A 22,540-nucleotide genomic window follows, 5' to 3' on the forward strand; every position below is an offset into this window, starting at 1 on the left:
GGAAGGTACCTCTAGGAGGTAGCACCCCTCTAAGCCCTAAAAAGGTTTCTACTGACTAAGTTGAGGGAAACGTGACTATTAATCAGTTGATTATAAGTACCTAAGTAAGCTAGGTGGTTCCAAAAAATAGCATGCCAAACAAGATCAAATCATAATAAAGAAAGGTTAGGATGCGTACCTGGACCGCTCTTCAAGCGCTATCATAAAACATAAAAGTTAGTGTAGAAATGTGGCACACAACATTTTTTTTATTCAAGCAAATCAGGCATATATCAAGACATCCAAGAATCACGTCAAATATGGATATGGTCATCAATGGCATACAAGTCCATAGAGTTCTAAAAAAAAATAGATGAGAAGAGAGCGTACCTGAATAGCAAGCTAGTACCTCTCTATGGGAAACAAGAGCATCTCAACAATAAATACGAAACAAACTCATGTATATCATCAAGAAGAATCAAAAATCAACATATCAAGCAAACAATATTGAAGAAGGCATCATGAATGTCGGGCCCCCACCAAAGCCCTAATTAATTTTGCATGAGTTGATTCCATAAATTCCATGACTTGGAATTATGGAGTTTATTCATGCTTGGGAAAATCAAGAAAATCTGTTGAAAATCAAATAAAATAGTGAAAACGCGTGCCGGAAGGAAAATGGCAGCAAAGGGGTGTTGAAATTTGGATTTTATTGCCCAGAGAAGGATCTAAAGATGGATTTTTCAAAGTCGAGAATGCTTAGTTGAACAATGGTTCTAAAATCCAATTTAAAACAGAGAATTCTCAATCAAAGAAGCAAGTAGGGGAGAAGGTGTGTGTAGTAAGGTTGCCGTGATGGAGTGGAGTTTGGGACTACTTTTGAGGCTGAAATGCTGATATGCAAACAGAGTCTTATTAGAATTCTAGAGGTCTACTTTGACAGGTGACAAGATTCTCACAAGCAGATTCAACTATAGCTCTAATTCCACTGGATCAACATCTCTCAAGGACCCCCACTGCTATTATGGTTCAAGCTGATTAACAACTTCAACTGAGTCATAAATTAAAACAACAAGCTCATGGTATGTCTGGCATGCGAGGGGTTCCGCCTTAGAGGGTTTAGCTTCTCCTTTCTGCTATACGAAGAACTTGTGCATGATCTGACTAAAGATTGAAGACCATGCTTCCTGACAAACTTTCTGGCATTGCCTTTGGCCCAGGAAAGTAACACAACTTCACCAACCTTTTTTCCTTGATTGTTTTTCTCCCATGGTCAAGGTTGAAACAACTTTCCAAGAACTCTGGCATATAGAAGAATTCTGGAATTAGTTCTTTCGCATCTGACGTGTTACCCTTCCCAACTGCACTTAACCATGATTGAAAATGCAATCAGCATGGTCAAACTGACCACCCTGTGATTTTTGGTTCTCTGCACTGAATGATGGCAAGCGCAGCAGATAGGATGGGGCAATTCCAGCACTAGGATGATGAGAACCATAATGAGACTCAAAGACCTCTAGATCGTCCCAGCTTTCATATCTTTTCTTAAATTCCTCTTCCCTTTCTAATGTAGCTGGCTGGACTGCTTCCACTTTCTTACCATTTTCAACCCACTCTTTCAACACTTGCCTTGATCTGAATTTATCCTTTCTATCCTCTGGCTCAAAGGAAACCGAAGTTTACTTCATACTCTCTTCTCGCTTTTCCCATTCAGAAGTGAAATTCTTTTTCAGATCTTCAAGATTGGAGGCCATCTGGGCAGCTCTCAAATTTATCTCCGAGTGTGTTCATCCAATGCCAATGCCAGCTTCGAACGATTTCTTTCACATTCTGGTCTGTAGTGGATGAGTTTGAAGGTTTTGAGATGGAGTTTCTATCAATGGGCAGGTCTGCAACAATCACATCAGAAATATAAAGATCTGTTACATTGCAAGTTTGATAGTTAAGTGAGCTTCTGCTGTTATCATCACTGTCATTAGCTATTGACTGTGCCAAATTAGGTTTATTGAAGCCTCCTGTGCTGTTGAGAATATTTAGTTCATTGTGAACGTCAACAGGTTCAAGAACAGGTGAGAAAATTGTCTCGAAGTTTGATGGACAGGGGACTGTGGCATATTCCGCAATCTCTGTAGTTATGGAATCAACTAAAGATAACAACTCCATCTGAAACTGAAGATTTTCGGCATCTATCAATTATTGCTGGTCAATGACTGCTTCATTACTTTCAGTATCCTGTGTGGAGACTTCATTGCTTGAAGAAACATCCTGACTACTTCGAATACATGATTCAAATTCTGCTGTTGCTGAGGAATTCCAATAGAGAGCAAGAATGTTTAGATACCGTTCTTAACTTCTGTCACACACGGAGACTATTTTCTTTCTGTCTTAAACAATCTGTACTGAACTTGGTTTTCATCTTTAATGATGGTGTTTGATCTGTATTTCTATTAAAAGCTCTACCAATTCCATAACAGTTCCAGAATTCTGTATCAATTGGTCTCTTAGCTGGACAAACGAATAAAGTCTGTATGTGCTTCCTATTTATTCATCAAGAGCAAACTAAGGATACCCTTGATGTGATAGGCAGCTAGATCAGTTTCAATCTTCACAGGTACAGAGTCCTTTTGCTGTCCTGAACCCTATTGCTTTGAGGTCAATATGCTTGATAGCATTTGATTTGGCTGTAACTCGATTTTCGAGTTCTTAGTTTTCTTTTGCTGAAGCCAAAATTCATCCGCTTCTCAAGTGTCTCTAGAAATTAATCATGCAATCTTGAAGCTCCAGTTTGTCGTGTGTCTTACTCTTCCCACTCACAAAGATTTAAAAAAAAAGTCTGAGCTACCCGAAGAGCCTGATATCTGTCAAAGTATGTCGAGCTAAAGGTCATGGAAACAAGCCAATACCCTCCCCCTTCTCTTACTCTGCTTCTGCCACAAATCAGTCGTAAACGAAGTCTGTTCGGTTTCATAGAGTACTAATAACCAGTGTGTCTAGGTGATGCTGGATGCTTTTTTGTAGACCAGGGTATCGTATAGAGCAATAGGCACCATTCCGGAAAACTGGGCAAAATTAGACCCAAGCAATAGCTTGAGTAGGACTTCAGTCCCTGATTTTTCCACAAATAATCAGCAAGCTTCATGACATTCTAATATTCTGTTAACTAGAGTAGTCACATGAAAGATGCAAAGTTGGACGAGTGTTCATTATTGATGTTTACTACAACTGAACTTATCAAAGCTCTACAGCAAAGGCCATCCTCTTTTCCCCCACTTCAAGCTGCATAACTATCCTCCTTGCGATATCAAGGCCGAATTCTTCACCAGTTTGCATTCTCACAAGAAGTGTTGACTAGTATAGAACCTGCTCAGCTATGGAATCTTCAGGAGAATGACCTAGGCTCTGCACAAGCCGAGAGAATTTCAATAACACAAGCATAATATCACAAAGAGCGACAGAACTTCTGATTCCCTAGCATCAGGTACATTCCTTGTGTAGTCACCAAGAACAGATCGATCATTGGAGAAACAAGTTGCTTTCCAATTTGTGACTGATCTTCAGCCTTGTAAAAGTTGTTTCCAGCATCTGAGCCATCTGTGTTGCAACCTTCATGCTCAAACCATCATCATCATCTTCTGGACCCCTGTGATCGTTGCGAGGGTGATTGAAAGTGACGAGCAGGTTCCAGGCTCCCTTTGGAAATTAAGTACACTTTACTAGTTTCAATCTGACTGTAGAATTGATCAGCCACAGCAGTGAAACATAATTCCCTAATTTCTCCACCATCAACTCACCAGCAGCTTCATCAAGTGTTAAAACATCACCACTGCCTGTTCCCCACACTAATAACGAACATCGAAGCTTCCTTTTTCTTTCTCTTGCTATCCAGAAACACCATTTTTAAACAAGTATAATCGATTGAAAGGTGCCCTCTTTCAGGTTTGTTGTATAAATTAGTTGTGTCTGTTGATATGATGTTTGCAAATTCAATCTGAATCTGACCATTCAAAATACCCGAAATCTTAATTTGTGCATCTCCATAACTGATGCCAAAGAAGTCCAAAGAGGAGCCAAAGGTTGTTAACAAATCTTGAGAAGCAGAGGGTTGACTTCACTGAAAGTGATCTATGGTCCCATAAAAAATTTCTGGTTCTGGTATTTCAAATAATGAATTCCTCTCTGAAGAACTGGACTGAGCATGCTGCACTTCGATCCCTTGATTGATCCATCTTACGAAGAAGTTCAAGCACATTCTGACTTGATTGAACAGTCTCATTTCGGATATAGATACCAGCTGATCTGGGAAAAAACCTCCTTTTCCATTTCATTAGAATCTTTAGGAATATGACCAGGAAAATTTGGATGATCCAGAAAGTCCTTGTTCATAAATTTTTTAATCCCGGTGAAACCATTAGCATTGATAACAAGGAAGCCTTGAAGACTTTTAGAATTGTTGATCGGTTTCATGGAGTACTTTGGGCAATCTGTAGGTTCTTCACTTGCTCTCATCACTAAGTTACCCCATTCTTTCTGATACCTGGACTTGCTACCTCTGATTTACTTGGAGATCATCAACAAGAGGACAATCAAAGTAAAGTGAGCCCACTGATTCTTATTCATTTTGGTTAGATGCTAACTTGCTGATATGTTCTGTCAAACTAAACGATCCAACTGGTGTGTTCTGTTGAATTGAGAAACATTATATTTATCCTCAAATTTAAATGTTTTAACCTGAATTCAGAATCAGCAGCGTCATTAGAGTCGCTGGCAGTGGCAAGCCTTTCTTGTCCAATTCTATCGACAGTTTCTCCTTTCTTGAAACTTGCATTTCCGGGAAGAGGATTGTCTTTTGCATTCTGAACATTCCATTAACTGCTTGAAGCTGGTAAAGGATTAGGAGGAGTGGACATTTGAATTTCATACAGCTTTGCTATTTAAATTTGAAGAACTAATTGGTTTGCACCATGTCTCGACAGCACTGTTGCTGGATTTGACTTGCTTCGATTTACTATAAGTAGTAAAATCGTTCTTAAAATCCACCAACCCATTGGACTCTGGGGAGAAAGGTTCAGCCTGAGCATGCTATTAGCATTGGAAGTTGTCCCGATCATAGCAAGATCAATCAGACTTCTACCTAGCTGACTTATCTTCATTTCAATCATAGTGTCTTCGAGGAGCAAACTGTCATTGGATTACGTGTCGCACATGTCCAATAGTAGGAATAATTGGCGCTTCTCTGAGAGCTTCACAAAAGCAATATGAGTTTCATCAACGTTCAGATCGGATATTGGAGTTTTCTGTAAACTGGCGGGACTGTTGACTTTGGCATCATAAATTGCAGCAAGATTGAAATTCTGAATTACATCTCTAAGGGTTCCAGAGAACTTAGTCACGAAGCTTTTGCACAAAGATGAACTCCCCACCAGCAGCAGTAAGAGACTCCTATAGAGCACTGATATCTGACAGTGAGGAAGATAAATTTCCATCAGTTCTAGTCTATGTTGACATGGTTCCGCCATGGGATCCCTCAAGTTTTATATTTTGTCCGAACACATGTATAAAGTCATATCTGTGCGATATCTGCATTGCAGCTGGAAAATCATCAGTAAAATCAGGGGAAAAGAAAAGATCAGCCTGTTTCTCTGTAAATCCAGTTCCCTCGAGTTGGCTCCAAGTTCAATGACATGTAGCTTTGAGCAATCTGTCCAGCATTAAAGGATATTGTGGCAAAACCAATAAGTGCACAGGATTGATCATTCCCTGGAACTTTACATGTGGCGAATGATGCAGCTGAGTTTCAAGAGCTTGACTACGATGCTGTTCAACAAGAAAAACTGCATAGTCCTGTTGATAAGCTGTGGTTTCTCAAGTGAACCCAGAGCAATTCCAATCAAATCCAACCCTTTTCATATGGATCATATCGACAGTTAATTATCTGATTGTTTACCAAATTAATAGTTTCTCTCAGACATTTTTACAGGTTCTGAATCACCTTCGATTGATCAATGATATACTGAGGTCTACGTGACTACGCTCAGCATCTTCAGGGTAATCCACTTCCAGAAAACAATCTGTTCAGGCATTTGGTGTGATTTCATTTTGGCTTTGAATGATCGAGGACCTTGGTTCTCAGCATCTCACCTCGAGCGAAGTTCACCCGTTCGTTCCCGCGTTGACGTAATAAAATATAAATGACAGTAGCACTTTCTGAGCATAACCAACAGGTATTGCGTTTTGTAGCTGAATCCTGAATTTCTCAGTCTTGAAGGATGCTTTCGAGGTGCCCATAGAGAACTTCATTCTTTCAAGAGGATATGAATTGGAGTTGGGGGTGAGTCGAATTTTCTTTTGAAAGATCCAACAATATGCTTATTGTCTGAAGTTCTAGGCAACATGACCTTAACCTCATCATTCTCATCAATACTTGCAGTTTCTATATCAGAATTTTCATCTGATGAAGCAAATGGAAGAAGGACACCTTAAACTTCAGCTTGCAGGTGTTGCACCAGAGGAGTTTCCTGCAGCAAACTAAATGTAGAGCCACAATCAGACACTTCATATTAGATTTCTTCATTACGTACTCTATTGTATGACAGAGAGTCTCAAGAAGCCTCACTCTTCTCCTTGCAGCAAGTTTCCCGTCTTGAAACATACAACGTCTAATCATTATAAATCATCTGATCCCTTTTGTTATAGAATGTGAAGCCTCTGAATTGAATGAATATCTCATAAACTCACCCGACCTTTGCATTAAGTTGAATAAATTCGATGCCCCTTTTTTTTTATTGCCTACATTGTGCATCACGAAATCATTGTATTCTATGCAATAGGGTCCTTGTGGGGCATTGTATCAAATGGTTTAAAAGCAAAATCTCCCACCTTGGCACATATACTGACCATTGCCGTTTGACACACCAAATCTGGCTCACAAATTGATGAAGACACCCAATGGCAAGCAACCAAACCACCCAATCCTTGCATACATGTAAACTGAACCACTTTGAACAGGTGAGTCATACTCAAACCCACTTTTTCAGAACGGCACCCTGTACAAACGAACTGATCCCATGCACCAATTGCTGAGCAGAGGTACAAACCAAGGAGGTGAAAGTGTGATTATCAGAGACCAAATAAACAACGGAAAGAAGAATTCTGCTATAAAAAAACTGAAAAAATCAGATTCCTTCTCATTGGTATTTTCTCCAAACAAATCTCACGCTCCCCAATCTGTCCTTGATCTGCATATCCTTAACAAGTGAGTAAACAGCCGACAAGCTAGAATTTTGAGACGTTTGATCTCTTTGCTGAATCTCATGACTGCATGCCCAGGCTTTGGAGTCACCCCCACATGAAGAATTGATGGCTATGTGACAGGTAGGAAGAAAGGCAAAACAGATATGGTAGAGAGTAGAGGAAACGATGGGAAAACAGACATGGGAGATTAAAAGAAAATAAAATCACATCTCATGATTTTTTTCAATAGGCTCAGGTTAGTGGGAACAGGCATGGAGTTATATGCTTCCGAAGACATTAGTGACATCCAAAATCAAAACAAGGCAAACAGGCAAGTAACCAATCTCAACAAAGCAAATTGTGGCCCTTTTCGTCCACACAAAAATCAACAAAACAATTGAATATTCAAAAACCAACACGCTGAAAAATCGAACATGGGTAAAAACTCCAAGAGTAACTAAAAAAAAACATACCTGGATAGCCTTGGTTGCCATTGCTCTTTTTCCGTTTCCTCTGTTCTTCTCCCCGAAAAATTCAGAAAAAATCCCCCCCCAAAGGCCTAAATCTGTTCCTAAAAAGGAAAATTCTCCTATTTCCTTTCTTCTCTTCTTCCTTTCTTCTTTTTCTTTTTTTAAATCTTCCAATTCAAATTCCCCTCCAAAACCTTCCAATGAGAGTCCCACCTTCCTTAAACTCCAATGGTAATTTTCCTTGCAAAAACATGAAATTTTTGAAGTTAAATAATTGAATGAATAGATAAGTAAGTAAATAAATTAGGAAACGGTAAAAAAAAATAAAATAAAAAATAAATAAAAAATAAACAAATAAATACAAAAATGGGCCCCACAAGCTATGCAACCACACAAGTCATACAAGTCACGCTAAAAATGTCCGAATAGGCCAAGTGTGTCTAAATGGGCCTAAGGTGAAGACTAGGTGGGCCTAACTAAATGAGCCAAGGGTATCTAAAAAATTATCCTAAAAAAACACAAGAAAAGCCTAAGTCTAAGTTAGGGCTGCCAAGGGTCACAATAAGGGATCAAATAATCCCTCAACCAAAATCTCCGAGGTGACTCAGAAAAAGGTAAGTGGTATGAGTAGCCATGGGCCACCAAGGAACTATTGTGGAGCATTGAAAACGAATTTTAAAGACATGTGCTAAAGGGACAAAATTGAGGGTCTACAAAAGGATACATCTGTACAACACCGATTAGAGAATCGACTATATGTTAATTCTCTAATGTGAGGAAATGAACCAAGTGACCAGAGCTCTATTTTTGCATAAGGATCCTCCCCTGTGAACCTAAACCTCCAAGGAATGTTTTTCTTCATAAGTAATTTCCACTACTTTCTTTTTAGTTAGCTTTAAACAAAACCTCATTTAAACAAAGTTTGTGTTTTATTTCTTAAGCTAACCTTGAAATGAAAAAGCACCAATTTAACTTTGAATTGGTATTAGTTGTGAGTTGAAAACCCTTCCCAATGAATGATCCTAGAGCCACTATGCTATATTAGCTAAAGCTATCCTAATGCATGGTGATATAGGTTATAAATTTTGTTGATTACTCTCTCAATCAAAGAGCACCAGCTGGACATGAATCAGCTGAGACACCAATTGGGAATGAATCATTATTAAAGCCGTAGGTTAGGTTTTTACATCTTAGATCTATTCTAGGGTGTGCTTACTTTTTCTTGCAAGGTATGCTTATTCATCCCATGTCCTTAGGGATGAATAAATATATGGAATGTATATTAATATATTTTAAATATTCACTAATGTGATTGATTGATTGTTTTTGCTTTCCTAGATGGGTTGTAAACCTCATAAGGGGTGTAGGATTTTTTCTTTAATTGTAAAAATCCATAATATATATATATATTATTTTTAGATTGGTTGTAAACTCCAATTTGAAAAGAGTATAGGATTTTGTTTATTCCATGTAAAAATCTAGTTTTATCAATCTATTTAACCTATGGACAGTATGGAGGCATTCCAACCAATCACAAGGTGTCAATGAAGATTCCCATATATATATATATATATATGTAAAGGCAAGTTTTCCAAAGAAACAATGGCTAGAGATGCAGAAAGTCATTCTTGAATGTTGCAATTTTTGTAATTGTACTTAAGAGCCCTTTTAGTATTGCATTTAGAGCCATAAGCTACATCCAGTACTCCAGACATCCATTTACTGCACATGGCGGTTGTTTTAAGGTTTTTTAGGGTTTTTCTTTGTAATTTTTACTAACCCTAATTTGTGTTGCAGGTATTTTAGTATTTTTAGATTTTTGAAAATCCAATATTTGTGCTTACCAAATTTGCAACAAGATCCTTAAGGTCATGGGAAACTCCTTTTATTATTTTATTTCCTTAATTATGCATATACTTATTTTGCATGAAATTGGGAATTAATTAAAATAATTAAAAGAGATAATTTTCAAATTTCTTATGGAAAGTAAGTTTTCATGAGATGTAATTTCCAAATAAACGTTTTATTTAAAATTGGAATTGCGCTATTTTAAGGAATTTTTTTAAAGAATGATTTTTTAAAATTTTGGAGAGTTTAATTTCCTTTTCCAAAATATCCTTAGAAGATTCCTTTTCCAAATTTCCTAAACTTGAGATCTTTAAGGATTTAAATTTTTTCTTAATTAAGTAAAGATTCTCTTATTTTAAAATCTTTATAAAAATAGATATTCATCATAAACACAAGCATTCCAATTTAGGGAATAAATAAAGAATTTGGAAATTCTCATGATAAAGACTTTATTTTAAGAAAATTACAAAAATTAAAATCAAGTATTTTTTTTTTTTCAAAACATTAACTAGGAAAAATCCATAGGCAAGCCGATAGCCTCCAAGATCAAGCCCAGACTCATTACCATCCTAAAGATGAGATGACCTAAGGAATAAAGGGATATGGACTAACCTTAGTGAGAACTATATATGTTTGTAGAGGGAGTGACCAATCTTGAAGATGGAACTCCTCACTTGGTAACATTGATGTTAAGCACCCAAGTTAGACACTTTGTTAGGATTGAACTCCTAAAAGTAAGACATGATATAACAAAGTTAGACTTGACTATCCCCTTATTATACCTTTTATGTATTGACATTAAGTTGATCATTTAGCTTATATCACTTGCATTGTACATAACTTAGGTACATTAGGAGTTGCATGGAAGAGACAAGTCATAGGTTCATTGGAAGATGACAGGTTGTTAATAGTTGGTTCCTGGATTTGGGTAATCTAGTAAAAACTATAGTGCATTACCTCCTAATTGGAGGGATGACATGTCTTAACCGTAAAGATAGAGTGCCTATGATGAGTGCATTAGTGTATATGGTTACACATTAGATAAGACTTATAGTGAATCATGATGTAAGGCTATTAGATTGTCATGATTCATCAATCTACTATATTGCATGGACTCTCAACCTTGAGAAGATATTGAGGTTATGTTGAAATTAATAGGCGGCTTTGACTCATGGATGAGATCCCTAAAGTGGTTATATATTCCCTACTGATTAGGTCACTATTAATGGAGGTTGGTGGCAATAGGTATTCATAACAGAGTCACCATGTTATCTCATGGGATTGAGACAATATATCCCATTGGGTGATCAAAAGGACATGACCTACAACTCAAGGATTGGAGAGGTAATCTTGATGGGTTGATATTAATACCTTGTTAAATTATGAACAACAGCCAATAGGAAGTCTACATGCAATGAAAAATAGGTCACAAACCCAAACTTTGTCTCATTATAATTTCATAGGATAATGGAATGCAATTGACTCTCTTTTGTGGAGTGTAGAGTCAACTTCATAATTGGATTCTAAGGGAGCTAATATTTTTCTATAAGTCCCAATGGTCCCTACTTGAGCTCCAAGTTCATGGTGGCACACACTCTATGGGTATTTTGGGTATGTAATTCATAAGTGTGTATAAAAGTGATTTGGTATAAACGTAAGGTTACGCTAGATTTTATGAATTGACTTTCTAGAATGGGCTAGTTAATTAATTAGAGCCCATTAGAGCTACTTAATTAATTAGGATGCAAGTGGGTTATAATAGGTGACCCAAGCCCAATTTGGGCTTAAGTCACTTAAGCCCATAGGGAAGCCTATATAAAACCCCTTAGGGGTTAGAACTTTAGTTTTATAGTTTAGTTTTCTAAACTTCCAAAAAGAAGAACCCTAGCCACCCTCACAAGAGAGAGAGAAGTTCACCCTTTTCTCATGCTAAAATTTATGGAGGGAAAGATTAAGTGGATGATAGTTGGTGCAGACCCTCTATTTTGTTCTCATGGCACATGATTTGGACCATATTTAGCGCCCCTCACTTCACTTCCTTGCATGGTATGAGCATAGGATCCTCTTTTTCTTTTATGTTCTCTGTGCTCATTGGTGGTCCACTTGTTACTTGGCTTTAGCATTGACTTTTAAGTCACTTTTGGAGACCTTTTTGGATCTATGGCGTGATTTTAGTGGTACCCTAGGTTTCTTTCTTTTTTTTTTTTTTTCTTTTTTTTGGGTTGCCCAAGGCTTGTTTAGGAGTATTTTATGTGCCTTAACCCTAGGTTATTGCCTTTTTGGAGTGTGGGTTTGGTTTAAGGGGGTTTTAAAAAGAATTAAGCTTTGGAGGAGATGAAGACAAGTGTCTAAATCTCCATCATTCCTTACCCTATAAAAGGTGGTCTTGTGGGGCTCATTTGAGAGGAATTTTTCTAGCATTTAGGAAGGAAAACTTTGTTGCATTTTTTAAGGAAGAAGAACTTTGAAGATTTGAAGAAATTTTTGGCTTTGAGAAGAAAATAACTTACTAGAAGCCAAGTACTTGATCTTATAAGGAGGAATCTTGGTATGTTTGCTTTGATTTCATTTTCTTCTTCTAATTTTTAGTTTATTTTTATTTTCTTTTCATTCATGAGATGATATGCATATTGGGTGTTATTTTGTTCTTTATTTATGGAGTTTCTTATTCTTTTATTTAGTTTGTTTATCTTAATTGTTTAAGCAATTGTTTGATCTCTTGAATAAATGACCTAGCTAATGAAGGCACTAAACTACCTAAACCTTTTGTAGTTGGATACTTGATTGAGACTCTTCTAGATTCCTAAAAATACTATAAAAATAATATGAAGTAGAACAAATGTCCCTTGAAAGATTATGCACTTAACATTGTATACTTGAAAGTGTGGAGGTGTTTGGCTAAAGTTCTTTTCCTTTAATCTAAGAAATGAAACTAAGTCCTAAAACTTTTGATACTGTGTTCATAGGGTATGCTGAGAATAGTGCAACATATAGGTTTATGGTTATCGATTTAAAAAATAACCTAGTAGAAGTTAACACAATTATGGAAACAAAGAATGTTGATTTCCTCAAAAACATCTTTCGTTTAAAATGTAGTGGTAGAGAACAAATTTAGAGAACACTTAGAGATGAGTTTAATGAGTCTTTTGAATTTGAACCTAGAAGAAGTAAAAGAGATAGGAAAAAAACAAACCTTAGAGATGATTTCTACACCTTCCTAATAGATGAGGACCCTAGATCTTACAAATAGGCTATAACTTCTCCAAATACACCATTCTAGAAGGAAGTCATTAATAATGAAATTGAATTGATCATGTACAACCATACATGGGAGATAGTAGATTTACCTCCTAATGTGCAGGCTATCGGTTGTAAGTGGATCTTTAAAATAAAAATAAAACAAAATAGGTCCATAGAGAGGTATAAGGCACGTTTAGTTGCGAAAAGCTTTAAACAAAGGAAAAACATAGATTACTTTGACATTTTTGCCCCTATGACTAGAATTTCCTCAATTAGAATGTTGATTGCTCTATCTTCCATTCATAACTTGGTGATATACTAAATGGATGTTAAGACTTCATTCTTGAATGGGAAAATGGATAAGGAAATTATATGGACCAACACAAGGGTTGTGTAGTTCCAAGGAAAGAGAAAAAGATGTATAGGCTAATTAAATCATTATTAGGGTTACAATAAATACCCAAACAATGACACATCAAATTTGATCATGTGTTGGTAAGTAATGGATTTTCCATTAATGATGTTGATAAATGTATTTACAACAAATTTGAGGATTACACATATGTTGTCATCTACCTCTATGCTAATGGCATGTTGATCTTTGAAACTAGCCTAAAGGTTGTTTGTGAGACCAAGAAATTTATAGGATCAAAGTTTGAAATGAAAGACTTAGGAAAGGCAGAGGTGATTCTATAAATCAAAGTAACTAAAACACTCAATGGTCTTAAACTATCTTAAGAACAATATGTTGAGAAGATCTTAAGGGAGTTTGAATACTTTGATTGTAAACCAATGTCAACTTCTTATGATCCCAGTTCACAACTGAAGAAAAACAGAGAACATAATGTTGCCCAAACTAAGTATGTCTAGATCTTTGGGAGCCTGATGTACTTAACAAATTATACCAGAACTAACACTGTCTATGTAGTTCAAGGTCACTAGATTGTTATTTGTAGAGTATAGTATTTGAGAGGTACCATTGACCATGGTCTATGCTATAGTGGATTTCCAAGTGTTCTTTAAGGATTTAATGATACTAATTGGATCTTTGATTCAGATGAGATGAAATCTACTAGTAGGTATGTTTTTACTCTTGGAGGAAGTACAGTTTCTTGGAAGTCTACCTAGCAAAGATGCATTGCTAGTTCTACTATGGAGGCTGAGTCTATTACCTTAGAGAAAACAAGTTTTGAGGCTAAGTGGCTTAAAAACCTCTTAGCAAATATCCTTTTATGAATGAAACCAACACCATTTGCAATAGCTAAGTCTAAGAGTAAGATATTTATGGGAAAAATAGACATATACACCCAAGATATAATATTGTGTGGTAACTACTTGAGATAGACATTATATCTTTAGAATTTGTAAGGTCAGACTTGAATTTGGTTAATCCTTTGACCAAATCACTAAATAGGAAATTAATGAAAGAAACATTGAGTGGGATAGGGCTTATGCCTAATGTAGAAGTCAAGAGTGATGGTAACCCAACTATTAGAGTGGAGACCCCTTGAAGTAGGTTCATATGGATAATAACAAATCACTAGCTGACTATGAAAAGTTCTATTAACTATATACATACATACATACATACATACATACATACATACATATATATATATATATATATATATATATATATATATATATATATATATATATGAGAGTCCATCCCTAAGGTGTAGATAGATCACTTTCTAAAATGACTAAGGTTGAGTACTTTTACTCTTAATGAATACCATATTCCTTATGGATGGTGTGTTTAATTGCATAACAAACTTGATGGATTCACTTATATGAGAGTGGAGGTAGGGCGGCTTCCTATTGATTCCGTGTAAATCCAGTCGGGTCATTTAATAAAAAACATTTATAAAACCTATGACCTCATACTAGCGTAGCAAAGCTACTATAGTATAGTAGCTCTAGGGTCGAACTCTGGGATGGGTTTTCATTCTACCAGTGATATACTCAAGATTAGAAATTGAATTTAATGATTTCCTTTACCAAAACTTAAAGTTTAAAAGAAAATAAAATTTGTTTTGAAAGTGTTTGAAACTAAATTAACATAAACTAATTAAAAATGGAAGAAAGAAAGTCTCCCGGAGCTAAGGATTGCTAGGATCAAGTTCAGAATGCAAAGTGGAAAATTCCGGATTTTTCTCCTCGCATTAGGGATTTAACCTATAGTTATTTCCTGAACCGGTATAGGTTTAATAATGAAGATTTAATCCATAAAAAGTCTATAGAAATGGTAGTCAAGGTCCATTAATGGCTTTAGACACTATGGGTCTTCACCTTGAACCACTTTCCAATGGCTCGTATATGATAACTAATGGACCGATATGGATCTAGCAATAAGCATCCACAGAGACCTGAAGCTTACCATGTATTGGCCATTCAAAGTGATTCTAAGGGATTTAAAGCAAAACTTTGGATTTAAAAGCCATTTATGAACTCCAACTACCTGTATTTAATGCACGAGAGTTTTCCACCTTTGCATCTGGACTTTTCACCTAGCTTCCTTCACTCCAAGGAACCAAAAGTTTAGCCTCTCATCCTCTGAGAAAACATCCTCAGAGGTTGCTTGGCTTCCAAGAAAAAGAAAATAGTAGAGAGAAAAGGGAAAATGAGAGAGCTCTATATTTCACTAAGTGTAAAACATAACACATATGGTGAGAGGTGATTTCCACCCCTCTTATAGTCTTTACAAAAGTAAAGCTTGTGATTGGTTAGTTACAAGGATAAGAAAGGAAATTACATAAAAAAAAATACATAAGAAAAGATCTAAAGTGGAGTCGGCAAAAACAGAGGAAAATTCGCACCATGCATGGGCTGTGCGAATTTGGGAGGTGGTGTGCGAGTTTCGCACACTGTTCGCACAAGCTGAAGGTGCTGTGCGAATTTCGCACAAGCCTGGAGCAGTTGTCTTCCGAAGGCCATATCTTCCTTGTTTCAGCTTCAAATCGTACACGGTTTAAAGCGTTGGATTCTTGACTTCCTGAGCTTTGAAATGGTATATATCATGTAGAAAATGGACTTCGGGAAGTGCTCCAAAAGTGCCAAAGAAGACTGCAGATGCTGTCCTCTGTTTTCCTCTTTGCTTCTCTTTGCTTTTCTCCTTTGGTTGGCTTGTCTTAATGATCCAAAAAGCTATCAAAACACTAAAACTAGCCACAAATATGATTAGAAGTCATTGCTAGGTCCTTAACATGCCAATTGGAATAAAGATGGAGAATTACTACACAAAAGTGCTTAAAACATAATGACTTAAAGGTGTAAAATAGCACTTTTTGGGTAGTAATCACTCCCCCCAACTGACACATTGCTAGTCCCTCAGCAATGAAGGAGAGAAAAAGAAAGAAAAATAGATAATATAATAATTTACAAAATCATGCTGATCACTCCAAAAAAATAATCAAGTGGCATGATTGGATCAAACTCTCACATGGCAAGTCAAGGATATAAAACTCAATCATCACTAAGAGTCATCAAATAACTTACCTATCACAACATACAAAGAGTGGGCATTATGAAAATTTGAGTTTCAAAATAATTTCTACTCCCAAAGGATCAACTCTTAATCTTCCACAAAAATCTAAGTGTTAAGGTACTTAGTTTCCAGTTATAGTATGTCAAACTATATTCTCCCTCCAACTAAGGTTTTTCTCTAACTTTAGCAACACTAACTCATATAAAAGGCTAAGAACGCACTTTATATATATATATATATATATATATATATATATATATAAATACTCCACCCATCCACCCATGTAACGAGCAGTGAGGTCGGTGACTCCCAACCAGTAAAGGCTTAGGGCACCAGGCTTTAAAGATTTTCACCATATACCCCTTGGACCTTACTCGAGTTTCAAAGCAAGTGAAGCAAAAATTATTTTCATAAGACACATTGGCCTTTTATAAGGTGTACCAACACTAATAGAATGAGGTCAATGACACCAAGTCGAAAATTTCCTAAGTTTAGGGGGGGGGGGGGGGGGGAGTTTTCCATCTTATAACTGGAATCTAATGTGTTCAGTGTGTGAAAAGATTAGTGTGGAAGACTTAAGATTGAAATCAAAAGGAGCTTCAACAATATATCAACTTTAATAAGCATAATACAAACTCTGAGACTATGACAATAAGATAAGAATTTAATTTCTCCCATTTACTTTTGAGAATTATCTTTGAGAAAACAAAGAGAGTTTGCAAAAAAAAAAAAAAATTGTTAGCAAAATAACTTAACCAAAAATTCAACAAATTGCTTCCTCAACTCTCCCCCCAACTAGGATGAACATTGTCCCTAATGTTCCAAAAGCAAGAGATAATAAAAGGGAGGAAGTGATACCTCCTGATAGTAAGGGAGTCTGAATGAACAGGAGAAACCACATGTTGCATAAGAAAAGAAAAATCATAAGAGTGATGAATAGAGGAAATAAAATGGAATAGCTAAAATACACACAAAAAAAAATGTCTATATAAACTGAGAGAGTACAATATACAAGATAAACATGGAATACATCCAATCCCAGTATAAAAGTGGTCCAAAATATATAAGACATCCAAAAACGTAGCATATAGATACAAAAAAGGAGAGGAGTGATCGTATGATCAAGTAGTAGGCTCCTCTAGTGGATAGGAGGGGTCCTCCGCTGCAACCGTGGAAGGAACCGCTACAGGTGGAGCTGATGGCAAAAGACCGAGGTGCTGCTGAATCTCACGAAGAATGAGAGTCTACTGGTCCTGCTGAAGCTGGAAGTGGTCCATCCGCTCCATAATGGTCGTCTGAGTAGTGGTCAGAGTCTAGAAAGAAGTGAGCAAGGCACGATACTCTGCACTAGGGGTAGTAATGGGCGGCTCTGATGTAGGAGGAACAGCAGGTGGGGCATCAGATGATGCTGCCTCCGGTACTGGCTGTGGAGGAGCTGAAGTGGACGGAGCAGGAGAGACTTCCCTTGGCTCGGGAAGTTCTGGGGACTGGTGATGGAGCCATATTTGATTCCATTGGTCAAGAGAGAAGCTCTCTCGACAATGGCGGCGAGGCTCAGAATGAGGGTCTGCAGGAAAACCCATATGCGCCAAAACATGGCATAGCAGCCGAGGGAAAAGTAGATGAATGGTGTCTGCCCTCGCAAGACGCCGCGTATGCACCTTCTCCTCAAAATGGAGGAGAGCGGCCATAATAAAATGATGGGGGCCAAAGTAGTAGCCCTCAGAGATACGAAATAATGCCTCCATAATGGCCCCTCGCCTCTGCACTTTATGCTGAAGAGGAAAAAGATTGGCGCGAAGCACCACATCAACTAGGAGTATCCCTGGGGGAAGCTCCCTCCTCAAAATGGTCCTCTAGGAAGATGTCCCTCGAGATAGGATACGAACCATGTCCCACTCAGAAAGTAGGGCCCAACATCTAAATGCAGCGGGATTTGTTGGTGTAAAAGGAATATGGAAAGCATCGGCAATCTGTCTAGTCCCCAAAATACCCTGGCGTCCATCCATGGTAAAAAGGATCGAGCCTGGTACCGGGACGCCACGAGTAGTCATAGACTGGTAAAAGTCTAAAGCTACTCGAGGATAAAAGAACTGGGGCGGAGTCATAAAGGGTACAAGATGGTACCTCTCAAGTAGGCGGTATGAATCCCGCAAGTCAGGTTGCTGTTGCATAAGAGAGTGATCAAAATATACCTCGACATGAAATGCTCTCGATCGACAATCGGAGTTGCCCTCAATGGGCAAGCTGGGTCTAGGGCGCCTGGCGGAAGGAGGCTGAGATTGTGAATCCCGAGGTGCTCTGGAGGACTCTCCTGGCTCTGAAGTCTTGGCTTTCTTTGTAGGAGGACTCCGAGGTGGAATTTGTGTAGGGGCCACAGACGTGGCGGATGCTTTCCTCGTATGGTATCTGCTCTAAGGGGCAGAATCAGGTAAATGTGAGGGTGCATCTAGTGGGGCCCGCATAGGGACGGCTCTCTGACTGCTCTGGGAAGCTGAGGTATATCCTCCTCGGGTCTTAGGCATGATGAAGCGATGAAATGAGGCTCAAAGGCTTGGGATTAGGGATGGAGAAACTGATATTTTTGCACAAGGGGCGGTGGTGTGCGAAATTTTCGCACAAGGGAGGGTGGTGTGCGAATTTTTCGCACAAGGCACTATTCACCCGCGCTTTTGAAAAATTGAGGCTCATTCAAATGGTGAAAATTTTTGGCCTTTGAGGGTGGGAAATGCTGGCTTAGGCAGGAAAAAGATTTTTCATGGTGGCTAGGCTTGGAAATTGGAGCTTTTTAAGAGGAGAATTGAAGATTGGAAGCTCCCATGGCTGGCGGCAATGGGTTTCTTATGAAGAAACCGTGGCTTGAATGCTTATGGTTTAGGCTTTGGTTTGGTAAAAACAAGGTTGGGATTGGATTAAGGATGGATTTAGAGTGTTGAGTGAAGAATTGAAGGGTTTTTTATGGTGGAAAGAGGTGAAATTGCTGAAAATTGAAAGTGGTGAATAGTGAAGGCCGCGGCTATGGAGTGGAGCTGTGGAGATGGGCTGCCATGGTGGTGTTGATGATGAGGGATGATGAAGGAGAGGAGCTTTGTGGATGGAAATGGGTGATCGGAAAAGAGGTGTTGAGAGAATTGAAGAAGGAGCTTAGGATAGTGAAGAGGAGAACATGGCTTTTAAAGAGAAAATGTGAATTTCGCACAAGGGAAAATGGTGTGCAAAAATTTCGCATTCCTGTGGTTCTCCAAGACAGAGAGCATGGTTTTGAAAATTGGCACAAAAAATGAATTTGCACAAGGTTCGCACAAGGTTCGCATTCCTGTGAAATTCGCACTGAGATTTTGGGAAGGGACCGAGAGCATGCATTTTTGAAAATTGGTGCAAAAGCAAATTCGCACAAGGGATGCGTTGTGCGAAAATTTTGCACAAGGGAAAATGGTGTGCGAATTTTGCTGAGTCTTGACTTTTCACCCCTGTTTTCCCTTGTTTTCACCAAGACTTCATTCTTTTCACCAAGACTTCATTCTTCAAGCTTTCCTACCTACATGTTAACACAAAAAAAACAATTCAAACCACATTAGAATGAAATTAAAGTCAAAAATAGAAATCAAAACATGCATAAACACAAGAAAAACACTAGATTAAACTAAAATCAACTTAAAAGAAAACAAAAAGAGGATGAACTTTTTAGTCTTTGGAGAGACTAACTTCAACCATGAACCAAGTGTCACACAAGAAAAACACTAGATTAAACTAAAATCAACTTAAAAGAAAACAAAAAGAGGATGAACTTTTTAGTCTTTGGAGAGACTAACTTCAACCATGAACCAAGTGTTTTCATGTTGGAGGTGGATCAAGGAGGATGAATTCCTCCTTGTCTCGGGAAAAAGATTCGATATAGGGCTTGAGACGATGCCCATTCACTTTGAAAGTTCGAGTGCTATTGAAGTTGAGTAGTTCCACTACTCCATTTGGTTGCACATCATGAATTATGAAAGGACCTGTCCATCTTGATTTCAATTTTCCCGGAAAAAGATGAAGCTTAGAGTCATAAAGCAAGACTCTTTGCCCCTTGGCAAAATTCTTCTGATTTACCAATTGATCATGCCATTTATTCAACCTCTCATTTGCAATTTTTGAATTGAGGTAAGCATCATTCCTCATTTCCTCCAATTCATTCAAATCCAAACATCTTTTCAACCCGGCTCTTGTCAAATCCATGTTGAGCTTCTTGATTGCCCACCATGCTTTATATTCAATCTCCACTGGAAGATGGCACGCTTTTCCATAAACAAGGCGATAAGGAGACATTCCAAGAATGGTCTTGTAAGCGGTCCTATACGCCCATAAGGAATCTAGGAGCTTAATAGACCAATCCTTCCTATTCACATTCACCTTCATCAATATATTCTTGATCTCCCGGTTGGCTAACTCAACTTGGCCACTTGTTTGAGGGTGATAAGGTGTAGCTACCTTGTGCTTAACCCCATATTTGGCTAGAAGAGTCTCAAAAGGTTTATTGAAAAAGTGGGTTCCTCCATCACTTATAATGGCCTTAGGCACTCCAAATCTTGCAAAGATGTTGTCCTTGAGGAATTTAAGAACCACCTTATGATCATTGCTCCTACATGGGATTGCTTCCACCCACTTAGAGACATAATCCACTCCCACCAAAATGTAGGAATGTCCAAACAACATTGGAAATGGTCCCATGAAGTCTATCCCCCAAACATCAAAGACATCCACTATCAAGATGGGGTTCAAGGGCATCATATTTCGGCGTGTAAGTTTACTAAGCCTTTGACACTGATCACATCCCTTGCACATAGAGTGGGCATCCTTGAAAAGCGAGGGCCACCAAAACCCTGATTGGATCACTTTCATAGCTGTTTTCTGGGAGGCAAAATGACCTCCACATGCACTATCATGGCAATGGGAAAGAATTCCTGATTGCTCTTGTTCAGGAACACATTTCCTTATGATTTGATCCGCACAATATTTGAAGAGAAAAGGCTCTTCCCAATAATAGGCATGGATCTTAGCAAAGAAATGCCTCTTGTCTTAGGCACTCCACTCGCTTGGAACTTCCCCAGTAACCAAGTAATTTGCAATGTGAGAATACCATGGAGCTACATCTATTGACATGAGAGACTCCTCAGGGAAGTCATCATTGATAGGCAGACCATGTGAGTCATGTGCTATCACAAGTCTTGACAAGTGGTCAGCTACCACATTTTCTACTCCCTTTTTATCCCGGATTTGGAGATTGAATTCTTGGAGCAAAAGGATCCATCTTATCAATCTTGCCTTGGCATCTTGCTTGGTTAGCAAGTACTTCAAAGCGGAATGGTCAGTGAACACCACTATAGAGGACCCTACCAAATAGGCACGAAACTTATCCAAGGCAAAAACTACTGCCAACAACTCCTTCTCAGTAGTTGTGTAGTTCCTTTGAGCCTTGTTCAAAGTTTTGCTCACGTAATAAATCACATAGGGCTTTCCATCCTCTCTTTGCCCCAAAACAGCCCCCATAGCAAGATCACTTGCATCACACATTACCTCAAAAGGTAATTTCCAATTTGGGGCTCTCACTATTGGTGCAGTTATGAGGAATTGCTTCAGTTCCTCAAAACTCTTCTGACACTTCTCGTCCCACACAAACTTGGCATCCTTTACCAAGAGTTCACAAAGAGGCTTTGAGATTTTTGAGAAATCCTTAATGAACCTCCTATAGAACCCGGCATGTCCAAGGAATTGCCTAATTCCTTTAACATTTGTGGGATGTGGCAACTTAACAATTAGCTCCACCTTTGCCTTATCTACCTCAATGCCATTTTTGGAGATTATATGTCCTAAGACAATGCCTTGTTGTACCATAAAATGACACTTCTCCCAATTTAGCACTAGGTCTTTCTCAATACATCTGTGGAGAACTGCCTCTAAGTGCAACAAACACTCCTCATAAGAACTTCCATATACAGTGATGTCATCCATGAAGACTTCCATGATGCGTTCCACCATATCACTGAAGTTGCTTAGCATACATCTTTGGAAAGTTGCAGGAGCATTACATAAACCAAAGGGCATTCTCCTATACGCAAAAGTACCAAAGGGGCATGTGAAGGTTGTCTTTTCTTGATCTTCCAAATCAATCTCTATTTGGAAGTACCCCGAGTAACCATCTAGAAAACAGTAGAAAGGATGTCCTGAGACTCTCTCAAGGGCTTGGTCCATGAAAGGCAATGGGAAATGGTCCTTTCTAGTCACTGAATTCAACCTCCTGTAGTCT

This window comes from Vitis riparia, chromosome 19, assembly GCF_004353265.1.
Source record: "Vitis riparia cultivar Riparia Gloire de Montpellier isolate 1030 chromosome 19, EGFV_Vit.rip_1.0, whole genome shotgun sequence".
Lineage (NCBI taxonomy): Eukaryota > Viridiplantae > Streptophyta > Magnoliopsida > Vitales > Vitaceae > Vitis > Vitis riparia.